General features: G+C 42.2%; 1 pseudogene; it reads right to left on the reverse strand.

Moving 5' to 3' along the window:
- Window positions 1-336: 336 nt before the first annotated feature.
- Window positions 337-8,257, reverse strand: LOC149867502 (retinol dehydrogenase 7-like; annotated as a pseudogene).
- Between the last annotated feature and the right edge of the window lie 3,675 nt (window positions 8,258-11,932).

Consider the following 11,932-nt stretch of genomic DNA (forward strand, 5'->3'; position numbering starts at 1 on the left):
AATCAATTTGGAAAAAGCTTCAGAGAGCTTTGGAGATTTAGGTAGTCCCCACTTGCTGCCGCAGGGAGCTGGACTCAGACTCTGTGCCTAAGTAGGGGGTGAGGAGGGGGCAGGGAAGGGGGGATACCATGGGGGGGGACCCCCACCATGCCCTATCCCCTGCCTGCTCCCCCAGCCCCCTGAGCACCCCCTGACACCTGCCTGTTCTTCCAGCCCCATCAATGGCTGCCTGGCCCAGCCCCAGCATCCTGGTGCTTAAAAAAAAAAGCCCCACACTCGCTGCTGCAGTGGCCATCAGGGCTTCTGGGGGCTCATGACAGAGCCCCCCTATGTAGCTTATGGCAGTGGGAGGGCACAGCCCGTGGATGGTATGAGGCCGGAGCGGCCCCCGGCGCGCCGGGACTGGGTCTTCTTGGAGTCGGGTTGCTTGGGAATGCAGCCCAAAGCAGGTGGTAAACTCCATCTAAGGCTAAATACCGGCACGAGACTGATAGTTAACAAGTACCATAAGGGAAAGTTGAAAAGAACTTTGAAGAGAGAGTTCAAGAGGGCGTGAAACCGTTAAGAGGTAAACGGGTGGGGTCCGCACAGTCTGCCTGGAGGATTCAACCCGGCGGGCTCGGTCAGCTGGCCCCCCCACCTAGCAGGAGCAGGTGAGTGCAGGGCTTTTTTTTAAAAAAAAGAACCAATCAGCCGAATCTGAATCCGAAGTGAATACTAACTGCTTCGCACAGGCCTAACCAATACTGTACCACTCTAGCTTTGGTCCTGGTGTCCTTAATATTAAATGTCAACTGGAACTCTGTGGGCTGCTTTCTTACTAGGTGCAGGAGTGTGAAACTTTGTGTCAGATACAAGGGTTGGTGCATAGGAGAGGACAGCCAAAATAACTTTGCATCCAACTCAGCTGTATAGCGTGGGTATTTTACTATCAAGGCATGTTTTATGCATGTTATGACTTTAGAAAAATCTGAGTCGCATAGTCTTTTCATTGATAATCTTTGTGCTGTAATATCTGCAAGGAGAGACAAATAAGCCCCTGAAAGTTCATGCAATACTTTATAATAAAACAACAGAAAGATACATCCCCACTGTAGCTGAAGGTGTAGCTGCAGATTGTGTAGACATACTCAAAGCTCCAAATCGATTCATAGCATCCAAACTGATTTGGAAAAGCTTTGGCTGATTTAGCCGTAGACTAAACTGGCAACTGACACAGCTGCCTCCAGCTGGGAAGTCTGTTGGGGTTGGGGGAGGGGAGAGGGAAGGGGTATGGGGGAGGGAGGGATTGGGGCTGGGACAAGCTGCCCAGCCAGGGCAGGGGGGCATGTTACTCTCTCTGGGCAGAAGGGGCAAGTGCCTGCAGGGCAGATCCCCCTCTCCCAGCACTGCTGCACCCAGATCAGTGCTGGGAGCGGGGGCTCTGCCCTGCCATCACTTGCCCAGCCAGTGTGTGTGTGTGGGGGGGGTGCAGGATGCAGTCAGTGCAGCATTGGGAGCAGGGGCTCTTCCCTGCTGCCACTTGCCCCCTTCTGCCCAGAGCAAACTGCGTCCACATCCCGCCCCCCTGCCCTCCTCCCCAAGTAACATGCCCCTCCCACCCCAGCTAGACAACTTGTCCCAGCCCCGGCCCCAATCCCTCCCCCATGCCCCTTTCCTCCTCCAACCCCAACAGACTTACTAGCTGGAGGCAGCTGTGTCAGCCACCTATTTAGTCTATGGCCAAATCTCCAAAACAGTGTCAAATCTTTCAGATCTGATTTGGCCAAATTGAATCAGGACAGTGATTCAAATCTCCAAATCGAATCACTGTTCTCTGAATCGGCCGGTTCCAAATCCAAAGTGAATATTTGCCAGTTCACACAAGTCTAGAAATCATGTATAGCACAGGAGTAGTGCAGGAAATGCTTCCCCGAGAAAAGGCACTGTACTATGGGGCATAGGGATATATTATGAAGACTTGTCTGGTTAAATGTAGACTATCCTGGAAGCTAAAGAATTTTTAAAACTTCCTACTGTCAAAAAGCATGCAGGTGTTAATGGTGATAAAAGACAAAACTAGCAATTTGCTCACTTCTTGGGGCAGTTCTGCTGATCAGAACCTTGGAGATGAATGGATGTGTATAAACGTTTCTTTACCACCTGCACAAGGATGGTATAAAAGTTTAAAAGAAAAAATACCTTTGAGTTGTATGTAAACTGGCCCAGACACTGACTGTCCTAGAAATAACAGCAAGTAACCTCCTTCCATCATTGTAGTGTGTACCAACAGAATGGGTCCTTCACCCAAGAGGAGAGGTATACTTCAAAGGTTGTCCATTACTAGAGTTACAGAGTCCAGTAAAAACATTTATGCTACACATTTTGTTCTATTATTGTTAAGCCACCCTGAGCCTTTGTTGGAAGGATATAAACAAATGAACAAACAGCATATAAACAAATGAATAAATGCAAAAAATGTTATATTATGTATTTGTACTTACACTTAACAAAGTACTTGTCTCCATAGTATTCTCTGACTTCTGAAGACAGCCAATTCCAAAGTCTTAATAGATCTCTTTCAATAACCTCTAAGCTAGTCACACCAGTCTTAAAGAACCCAGGTTCAATAATGCTCACTTCTACTCCAAAATGCTGCATGTCTCTCCCAGAAAGGAAATAAAATTTCTTTTTTCATCCTAGAACTTGCAACAATTATGTGTTTTTTATAACCATTGTGAGAGCCTGTAGTTTTAGAACATCTAAACGGAAATATAGACATGTTATTTTTAGTTATGCCAAAATAAATATTTCAAACGTCCAAATTATTGCAGAAAAGAGTATTTGCTTCCTTTTAAAACTATTGCAGGAAAATACTCACTGGAACATGAAGCAGGCAATCTAGTTACAAGGAACTTCGAATGCAGCAACAGATATGGTAATGTCTTTTCCATGTGGGTTTGCCTAGGGAACAGAGATCAGATCTACTCCTGTATCTATCTGAAAACAAAACACAACTGCACAAATTTATTTGACTTGATTAGAAGCCTAAGCTCTGTCGGTTTCATTAATTAAATGTTCCTATGATGCAGGTTAATTTAATTTCTGGAATATGATGGGAAAGAGCAGATGTTTAGAATATATATTTTGAATTACAAGGCAGCTTCATCAGCATAAAAATTGTATCTTTGCCCCTGGCACATCTTCTGGAGGCCAAATTTAGAGTTGGCTCAGGCAGGTGCTTTTCAAAGAACACAGTGGAATAGAACTCATTTACACTAGCTGTTAATTTGGTCCCTGGAGTAAATGATCCTTTATATGAATGTTCACAATTGCTCCCAGTTGGGTTCAACAGAAATTATACCTGCCTATTGAGAAGCATCTCAGCCTCCTGAACCATACCTCTGGTGGTTGCATGTGCTATTGTCTTCAATGAGGATCTGTTCCCCTTCAGTTTAATATACAGCAGTTGTGTTCAAGTGTCTTTGACTAAGTTGCCTAATTACTCCTGAGAATCACCTGGGTCTAAATTATTGTGGACAGTTAGTGCAGGAAAAAATGGGCCAAAGATAAAATTGGCAACAGCAGAACTTAGAAGCAAGTCAGGTTTGTTTGAAGCTATTCATAACCCACAGAGCAACCATTTTATCTTGAAATAGTCAGGGACCCAATCCCTGCAGGTATCCTTAAAGGAAAATAGTCAAAAATGATGAAGAAGAGAATTTGAGCCAGTTATAAAATATAGTTAAATACTATATATTGCCTGATGGAATTGCCAGTGCATTCATATCAAAAGGAATTATATGTGCAAGTGAAGAGCAGTCTACTGACACTTTAAAAAATGGCTAAGCAAAATAAATGAAAGGACAGTTTCTTTGTTTATTTATCATCAGATTTTTTTTTTTAAGACAAGAGAGCAGTAAAGTCCCAGGTAACTGGAATGGTTTCTGAATATAGTGGATTTGATAATAGTTTTAGTGACATAATTTTCTTCTAGAGGCTAGAGTTTTTGTGGGTGAGCATCTTTTATTAGCCCAACTGTATGGTTGAGATTAGATTTAGACAAGCTTTTTGGCATATCATAGTAACCACTGATGGCCCACAAAACTCTTCCCTCTTCCATATTTCCTAGACCATTAGTCCTTCAATATCACTTCAACACTACCATAATTTTCTTCTGATTTTTCTGCCTAGACTTCTGCCCTTCCATGTGTACTAGGTACTGTTAAGTTAGGAGTGTAGTAACTCTGCTTTCTCTTTAGATTGTATACATTTTTTGCCTTTTACTAGAGCTAGTACAGCAGGAGATCTAAGGTGTTAAATATGCCAGATTTTGACACTAAATGTTGGAGTCAAAGCTGCATCTCCTATGTGTTTATACAAAAAGACTTTGTCTGTTAAGAAATGAGAACAAGGAAGGAATTATGCTCCAAATTACTTCTCCCAGATGTGGCCAAATTTAAGCTCTGAAGGAAGGAACCAAAATTTGGATCAGATCCAGGATTTCAGAGCTTTTCTTTAACCTCTTGTGGATTGAACCACAAATTCAGATGTTGACACCTGTGAAGTGTAAAGCATCAGATATCCAGTCCCAGATTCAAAATCATGTGAACTCACCGTAAGATGTCAGAGAAGGCTTCCACACCCCATTTTGATAAGCAGTAGCTACCACCTAAAAATGCCACGTGGCCCATTACACTGGCTATATTGATTACTCTTCCTTTGGCCTTTTTCAAAAGTGAAAGAAGCTTCAGGATGATTTCAATTAGACCCATCAGACTGACATCGAGAATGGTATGGGAATCTTCTATCTGCATCCAGCTAGCGGGTACCACAGGTATTGCTCTTCCAGCATTGTTTACCAAACCAACGAGCCCTAGGAGAACTCCAAAAATATGGCTTCTAATGTATGGCAATATCACACCAAAGAGTGGGTTTGGAGATCCAGCTTGTGGGGATGAAACGCTACAGTTCACATTGAGATCAGATGAAGCATGTCTTGCATTCAAAAGCTTGTCTGCCCTTATTGTAACCATACAGTTGATCCAACAAAATTGATCACTCCCCCACCCCTCACCCTCCCAAAAGTCCAGGGAAGGAGTTTTGCAGTTTAACAAGGTGGATGTAGCTGGATAGTTTTTCCTAAGTACCTGAATATATATTACAGCTGAAAAGCTTTCTTTCACCTTCCTAAGGCATCAAAAAATTATATTAAGCCAATAGCAGGTAAAATGTTCATGGAGAAATGATTTCAGTTGGGATTATATCAATGGTCATTTCTGAATGTGTTTACTTAACATATCTCTGTTATTTTAACTGTTAAATGGGCATTAAAATATTTATCTAGCTTTTGTAAAGGACTTTGAGAATGACAGATAAACAGTAATACACAAGTGCCATATTATTAACGTGTTTACAGAATCCTGCTGAGGGCAGCCTACTTCAAGAGGGAGAAAATAGTGCAGCTGACTTATTTATTCACTGGTCGATTCCTTGGCAGAGACGGCTACAGGACAAGGAGCACGTGAGTGCTGCAGTTGCCTCTCCCGTGAAGACGGGGCTGCGAACATAGTGCTTGTCACAAATGGTAGGTGGAGCAAAGTCCCTGAGGGGAGGCATTCTTGGTTGTCTTTTACAATGCCCTCAGAGCAGTACTTAGCTTGACCTTTATAATATATATACTAAAAAGTCAGCAAATAATTATATAAAAATATAAATTAATAATTTATTTAAAATAAAGGGAGAAAATCCTATTAGTAAAACATGTTCATTTGCTGTTGGTTCTCACTGATCTGCGCTGTTATTTTCTGGGTTTCTGCTTCAGCTGCATGTACTATGCTCTGTTCCTTCTTTGTCTTTGTCCTACGCACAATAACAACCCTGCACTCCGTGTTTGCTTTCAAATGCTAATGTGAGATTAAGAAAGGAGGAGCCCTTGTCACAGCAGAATACATTCTGTGGTCTGGGAACCAAAACTGGCTTTTTCCTATTTTCTGCCAATAGCAACAGTCAAATAATATTTTAGACACTGTCCTCCTGGGTACTCAGGAGCACGTGCTTTACCTCTTTCACATCAGTGAGCTCACTGATACACTCAGTATCAGCAGTGTTCTCTAGCATGAAATAGCACCCCTGCAGTAATAGCTGTAGGAAACCAGTTAGAATGACTGATATGGGCAAGCGCCAGTGGGCTGTTAGTGTCAATGTGATCTTTACATGACCCTTACAGTCTCTTTCACACAGACAAAACCACCCCTTTCCTTTCCCAAAGGAAGAGTAAGCAAGCTCTTACTCTTAGGTATTTCTAATTGGCTGGCTAATTTTTACGGCCAAAAAAGGTTAGTTGTGCTCTCATTGGTTCCAGTGAAGTTCCTACAAGCTATGTTCCAGATTGAGAGAGGGAAGCCCAGTGGAAATTGCATTTGGGGTAACAGGAAATACAGTGATAGGTACTAAATCAACTCCTAAGGTAGATCTCTAGACCTGAAGTATGAACAGTCTTAATCAGTACAAGGACTATTCCTCTGCACTAATTATGGGAGGTGTCATAAACCCACAGTGTTTTTAGATGATTGTGGAATGTTATGCATGTTTTTCAGATTTAAATAATATGACGTGTAGTTTTTATGGATAGGTAGCTCAAGCTGTATTTAGCCTTATCATCCTAATGATACAAATGATGCATTCTGGTATTTTATATAAATGTATTTCTTATATGTTATAGTAGAGCCAGGATTGCATAATATAATGATTTTTAAGAGTTACACTCTAAACAAGGAGTTTTGCACCAGAGAGGAATAATTGCTGAGAATTAGTGTTTGACATGGGTGTTTTTAATGGCCAGTCAAATAGATGCTTGTGAATGTGGTCTGAGGCATGAGCCAGGTCTTTCCAGACAAATGACAAATTTATACTTTAAAAGAAGATTCCTGTAGTGAGACCAATTCCTGACTACTTAGGATATTCAGGGAAGGATAATAATCATAACTTCAAAATTGGAGAGTTATGAATCTCATAAATCTCATAATTGGAGAAGTGAAAACAGTGTCCTTAGGATATGTCCGAAAAGATGTAAGTACTCTCTGGTTATAAATCAAGCAGAAAAGACTTCTGGTCTGGTAAACAGATGCATATCTTCTGGTCTAGTAAACTATGCATACAACTTCCTGGCCTTTGGGCCCAAGAGGCAGGATGCTATATGCATAGTTTGGGCTCCTCAAGAATCCAATAGATAATGTATTTAAATGGCCAGATAAGAAACCATGCTGAAGCTTTGCCATAGGAGCTAGTGTTTGTCTAGAGTTTCTCAGGCATTAAGTGTTTTAATCCCTCGGCTACTAGACTGAGTGGAATAGGCTGACAGAAGAATTTGCAGCAACTCTGAGAGGAAGGTCAGAGGTAGCAGCTGCTTTCTAATCTATTGAGCTGAGTAGAAGCTTCATTCCCAGGTTTAAGATCCACAGTAAGATCAGATCATTGTTCTGATATTTCCTTTTGTTTGTTGATTTTGTATCTCTGCATGTCTCTCAATGTATGGTTACTAATTTCTTTTATCTTTTATAACTAACCTAGCGTTAATGGTAAGAGTGATTTTAGACCATTTCACCATACAGGTCTCTTCTACAGAAGGAGGGGACCTAAAATGTCTGAGCATATGACTGGACAAGGCTGTGATTCCTCTAGCTGGAAAACTCCGCTCTGCTAAGAGCTGGCAAGACCTGGATGAGGCAGATAGAGCCAAGGCACCACCAGTCAGGAAGGTGACCGTTGGAGCATCTCAGGAGAGATGGGGCCGTGTCTGAAGGGCAGCCCAGAAGTACTGAGGATGTCTCAGGAGTGTGTTTCAATGGCGCATCTGACTGAATCCTGGCTCAGGGTGTGTCACAGATAGTTACTAGCAGAACTCTTTTCTATATTATAAGAGCATATTTAGCAATTCCTATGATCTGCAAGTATACCACTTACCCTGCCCCTCAGTCTCTGCTTTGACAAATGCCACTACATTGTTGATGCTGCTGGAATCAGTTAAGTCCAGTATCACAGTCCTCAAGGAGAGGGATTTGTGGGTTATCAGTTCTTGACTTCCTTTTTCTGTTAGGCATGCAGCAATGACGCAAAATCCCTTTCTGGCAAGTTGGTGAGCCAGTGAGTGCCCAAACCCACTGCCACATCCAGTTATCAAGATATGCTTTCCATTGAGGTCTTTCACTTTGGGACTGTCTCCGATGAGCCAGCAAATAACAGGAAGAAGCATGGAAGCCAAAATTCCTATGTGCATTAAGTCTGAAAGCAAAGGCTATGAGCAAATAATGTTAACGATTTAGAAATTTATTAGAGAGAACCTGCTAAATCACTCCCCAGCTTCCTTAAATCCAGCTTCTATAAAAGTCTTTGTTCCTAGTCTCAGCTTCTTATTAAAATGGGGAGCGAGGTTAGCTGCTTTGGCACAATATGAATGGTGTCCATGAATAATACAGGCACTTGGCACAACCTTCTCTAGACCTCCCTTCCCATAGATTTTCACTGTTTTCAAGAAGCATCTTCATTCGCCTCTTCTCTCCTTGGTCTGCAAAGTGCCTTGGGAATGTTTCAGGAGGAAAGGAGGCATGTGCATTTCTCATAGCATTGCCTCTTTTGGGCAGTATTTATGATTATTTGCAGCATCCCTGGACAAGAGAAGAATTCTGAAAGGAAATGGAGCAGTTGTGCATGTTGACACACCACAGGCTTTTCCAGTTGGTGGCATGGAAGCTGTGTGAACTCTAGGAAGGAACAGAAAACGCTGGGTTATACTGGTGGGTGCAGACTCGCTCCCTGTGTACTCTGTAAATGTCAGAATGCCGAGTGTTGGCGTTCTCCATCTGCTTGTAATTCTCTGGTCTTTGCACAAGGAAGAACTTCATTGTAGTATCTCAGTGTGCTGTGTCTCTTTTCCCTTACTTGATCTGGACATCTAACTAAGGGAAATATAGTAAATTTCATCTATGCAGATAAAGTGGGAAGATGAATGAAAATGCTTATGATGACCTCATGTTGAAAGAGTATATGCAGTTGTGTATCCTAGCTTTACTGTAAGAACAAGTATTTTCAGAACATTGTTTACCACAAAATTGCAAGTGAGTGTTGTGAGATGCTTAAGTGTATAACAAGATTCCTGTTCATGGTGGAAATCCATGCTGAAACCTGATTCATGATTAACAACAGTTCGGCTTGTGTAAAAAAAAAACAAAAAAGGCAGACTTAAGCTCTGATTGCCTGGGTGGGAATGGCTACTATCAGCTGCCCCCAGTTAAAGTGATGGGGTATGGCTGCAGCTTGTAAGTAGCAGCTCTTGCAGTGCTCTGTGAGCTCACTGAGATAAGAGTCCCCTCTGGTTGGGCCTAGTGCTCTTGAATTTTTTTGTTCTAGGTTTCCTAGTCGGGCTCCTCATTCCATCTCTGAGACTGACTCCTGTCTGATTCCTCATTTGCTTTGCCTAGTTCCTGCCTGCATTGCTGCCTAGTCCCTACTGTCTGGCTTATGACTCTTAGCTCTTGGATATTATAGGTTTGTGCTCATAACCCTGAATGCTGACGCCTCCGTCCACCCCCTCCCCCAAATATCTGGGTTGTTCCTATTGCAGCTTGGTTGAATCTGTAGTTTTTGGAATTATATTTACCTCTTGGCCACGGAGGCTGTTTGGAGAGAAGCCGATGCTTATTGAATGTGGATGCCAGAAATTAGACATGCAAAGTCATGTTTAGATGCCTAATCAGAAAAAGCCTGTCCTTCAATAAGAGTGGTACTGAGCACCTTCAGTAGGCAATGGTATTGATGGGACCTCTCTGGGTTGGCTCAGCACTGCAGAAGTCTATTTCCACTTAGATGCCTCACAGTGGTATTTGCTATATAACTTATATACAGGGTTGGGCATTTTGATATTTACTATTAGCTTTACATAGTCATTTTAAATGATCAAATTGAAGGAGATAAATGTGTTAGATTATTGGAGATATTTACTGTCAATGAACACCCCTCCATCTCTTTCTAGATATTGTAATGTGAAATTCTTTTGGCTCTTAAATTGCATTTTGCCAGCTGATTATTGGGTGACCTTTTGCTGTAACTATCGAGGGGCACCATAGTTCCTTACTTGTACACTTGGAATCATGTTTGGAATATCTCAGGGAGTCCTGAGGCATTTTTTATTTTACAGGAACACTTGAAGGAGCTAAAAAAAATTCCTGATGGCCTTCACTGTAACAATTTGCCCTAGAAAATCTGCATGGAAAAGATGAGCGTGCTAAGCACTGAAGGAGAGCTATAACCACCGGGGGCTGTGCTCTGGGTGGCTGTAGTGGCAGGGTCTGATTGCCCACCCCTTGTTATATAACTGTACTGAAGTCTGTAAGAGACAGCCTCAAGTCAAATGCTGCAATGACCAAAAAGTTTCCTAAAAGTCATTTGACAAAGAGGTGTTAGGCAATGGCAACTTGTTTTTGAGTCTAGCTCAAATTTAAAAGTCTAAGTCAATTGGTGAGGAAAGGAATCACTAGCAATCTGTTGCAGAAATCTAGATGCTATCTTGTGGAAATTGCCTTGTTGTATTGTATGTTGAAAAACCTGGAGAGAACTTGCTAAAGGGAAATGTAGAGGATCCTGGTTCCTTTACGAGCAATCATAAAATGGGATTGTAGAGCAAAATGCCTTGTATTACTGAGATGGCCTAGTACACTGACAGATTCCTGCCCCTCTCTGCTCCTCCTGGAAAACTAAAGGTTTTGGAAAATCAACCACCACAACAAAAGGGCAGAACACCTTACTCCTTAATGCAGGGGTGGGCAAAATGCTGCCCGGGGGCCAGATCCAGCCTGCCAGGCCATTCTATCCGGCCCATGGGGCCCCTAAATAATATAGAAAATTAATGTTTGTCTGCCCCTGGCTGCCTGTCATGTGGCCCTCAATGGCTTGCCAAAACTCAGTAAACAGCCCTCTGCCTGAAATAACTGCCTGCCCCGCCTTAATGGAAGAGCCACACGGGAGCCAACAGGTGGCTCTTCCACTCTTCCACAAGTTAATTCTGCCTGGGGTGCATGTGGCCTTCTCTGTGTTACATCTGATTGTTCTGTTAGGGTTGGTATCATTTAATTTTAGTACCGCAGCATGTACCTCCTCCTCCTCTCATTCCATTCTCCCCACACCCTGCTCTGAGCAGTTCAGCTTTCTAATCCAGTTTGGTTCTTTACAGTATGTTGTATTTTCAGTTTGAAAGATTTTTACCTAGTAAAAATACATGTAATAAACTTCAGCACTGTGATCAATGGTACATACCACTTTACCTGATTGAAGGAAAACAGGCTGGAGGCAGTCTGCAGAAGTTGTTAAAATGAGCACTGAACTCCAGTACTTCCTAACCCTATTTGCATTGCTACAAATGTTGATTTTCCATGACGTCATCTTTAAGAGCCTCAGAAAAAAGTGACCTGTGAACTCTGAGGTGAACAGTTAGCCCACGAAGCTCTGTGTAAAACAAAATAAAAGTTTGCAGGCACAAAAATCTCCCAGACTATATGGCTAAAGCAATGATGTCTTCCAAAAGAGTGTTTTTCGTGGAAGCTGTTTAGTGTTGCTTAATCTGTGCATCCGATCTCAATTTGTTCTTAACTATTCTGAGACCTTGTACAGACTGTATTTAAACGCATTGGGGTTTTTTTCCTTTGTGCTGGTACTTATGTTCTGGAGAGACAAATGCAAGCTCATTTAATGTTTCCAAGAGTACAGAGCTGACTATTGCCAGTTACTGGTAGAATGAAGCAGCTGTCATGAATTTCAATTCACAAGGTTTCCCAGTAGGATTGTCCCATCCATAGCGGTGCTGAAATCTCAATAGAAGTTTAGTCTGCTCTGCTGCTGTGTAAGGTGTATGACAAGCACTGTCATCATTGTAAAGGTGATGACAAGCACTGCACAGTTC

Source organism: Crocodylus siamensis, chromosome 4 (assembly GCF_052110815.1).
Source record: "Crocodylus siamensis isolate JL-2025a chromosome 4, ASM5211081v1, whole genome shotgun sequence".
NCBI lineage: Eukaryota > Metazoa > Chordata > Crocodylia > Crocodylidae > Crocodylus > Crocodylus siamensis.